We start from the raw sequence: 2,500 nt of genomic DNA, 5'->3' as shown, positions 1-2,500 counted from the left end.
ATAATGATAATTACAATAACAATAACAATAATAACTAGCAATAATAACAACAACAATAATAACAATAACAATAATAAAAAATAACCATAAAAATAATAACTAAATTCAGATCCCGCTAAATTGCAGCGCGCATGAAGAGTGCTACACAAACCCTGGACGGAAGTGCGCCTCCGCCTTCATTAAGGAGAGAGGCAGGTGTTCCTTCGAGCGCCGCCTCGCCTCAGCGCCGCCTCCGCCTCCGCCCTCGCCTCGCCGCCTCAGGACAGGCTTGAGTGAGGGGGATGGGGGGTGAGGGAGGGGGAGGGTGACTGACGGGGTCTGCGCGTGTGTGTTTGTGTGTGTATATATGTGTGTGTGTGTGTGTAGATTGATTGGTGTGTGTGTGTGTGTCAGTCTTTCTACACACACACACACATATACATATAAATATGAATACACACACACAAACACACAAACACACACACACACACACTCACACACACACATATATATATATATATATATATATATATATATATATATATATATATATATATCAACATATACATAAACATATATATACGCACAGGCACACACACACACACACACACACACACACAAACACACACACACACACACACACACACACACACAAACACACACACACACATACACACATATACATATATACAGTATATATAAATATATATATATATATATATATATATATATATATATATATAAACATATATGAAAATACATATAAACATAAAGGTATATATATATATATATATATATATATATATATATATATATATATATATATATATATATATATATATATATATATATATATATATAAAATATATATATATAATATATATAAATATATAAAAATATATAAAATACATTTAAACATAGAGAAAGGTATATGTGTGTTTAGATATATACATACATACATACACACACACACACACACACAGACACACACACACACACACACATATATATATATATATATATATATATATATATATATATATATATATATATATATATACATACATAGACATGCATATATGTGCACACACACACACACACACACACACACACACACACACACACACATATATATATATATATATATATATATATATATATATATATATATATATATATATATATATATATATATTACCTTTGTGATTTACACGAATCATTGCATTAATCATTATGTGACCGCTTTCATTTTTCATTGATAATGATAGTAGAAGTAGTAGTAGTACTTCCGTTATCACATTTGATGCCATTACCAATATTACCATTATGATTATCATCCTGACATTACAATTATCATCAACACATTTACCATTATCATTATTATCATTATCACTAGCGAAGTTAATTTCAAAGTCTGGTCATGAAAAACAAAACAAAAAAATATTTTAATACATGCACATGCATAAACGCATCTACATATATACATAAATGCATAAATGAATGATTGAACAAAACAATAAAGAAAAATAAATACAGAAATGCACATTCTATCAGTGCACGTGTGACCTCAATACAACTTTTATATACTTCGTCTTTGCGTTATTTTTGTGATTGCATTAGATTACCAATATATTAGTTCTCTCTTTTTTAATTAGTTTTTTTTATTGTTCTCTTTTTTATTTCTTTTCCTTTTTTTCTTTTGTTTCTTCATGTTTTATACTCTTTTCTCGATATCTGAACCTCCTTCTCTCTCTCTCTCTCCTTCCTTCCTCCCTGTCCCTCCTCCTTTCTCTCCTATCCTATTTCCTTTCCTCCTTCCTCCCTCCCTCCTATCCCTTCCTCCTTCCCTTCTTCCTTCCTCCTTTTCTCTCCCTCCCTCCCTCTCTCCCTCACTCCCTCTTTCCTCCCTCTCCTTCCATTCCTCCATCCCTTCCTCCTTTCCTTCCTCCTTCCCTGCCTCCCTCTCTCCCTCCCTCCCTCCCTCCTTTCCTCCCTCTCCTTCTTTTCCTCCTTCCCTCCCTTCCTCCTTCTTTCCCTCCCGCCCTCTCTCCCTCCCTCCCTCCATTCTTCCCTCTCCTTCTTTTCCTCCCTCTCTTTCTTTTCCTCCTTCCCTCCCTCCCTCTTTCCCTCCCACCTCCTTTCCTCCCTCTCCTTCTTTTCCTCTTTCCCTTCCTCTCTCTTTCTAACCTTTCGTGGTCTGTGTTCGTCCGTGTCTGCGTTTATGTCTTTGTTACGCAGAGTAAACTCCGATTCAGGAGGAGAGAATGGAGGGAGAGGAAGGGGAGGAGGAGAGAATGGAGGGAGGGGAAGGGAGGGAGAAAGAGAGGGGCGAGGAGAAAGAGAAGGAAGAAGAGAGAGAGGAGAAGGAAAAGAAAGAAGAACAAGAGGAGGAGGGAGATGAAGATGGAGAGGATAAAGAAGAAGAGGATGGTGATGGAGAGGAAAGGAAGTGGGACAGTAAGAAAGAATAGAGAACGAGGAGAAACCAACGGAGGGTAAGGAAGAAAAGAGAAGAGCAAAA

This window comes from Penaeus vannamei, chromosome 10 (genome assembly GCF_042767895.1).
Source record: "Penaeus vannamei isolate JL-2024 chromosome 10, ASM4276789v1, whole genome shotgun sequence".
NCBI lineage: Eukaryota > Metazoa > Arthropoda > Malacostraca > Decapoda > Penaeidae > Penaeus > Penaeus vannamei.
The sequence above is the reverse complement of the archived record's forward strand: the minus strand, read 5'-3'. Positions refer to the sequence as shown.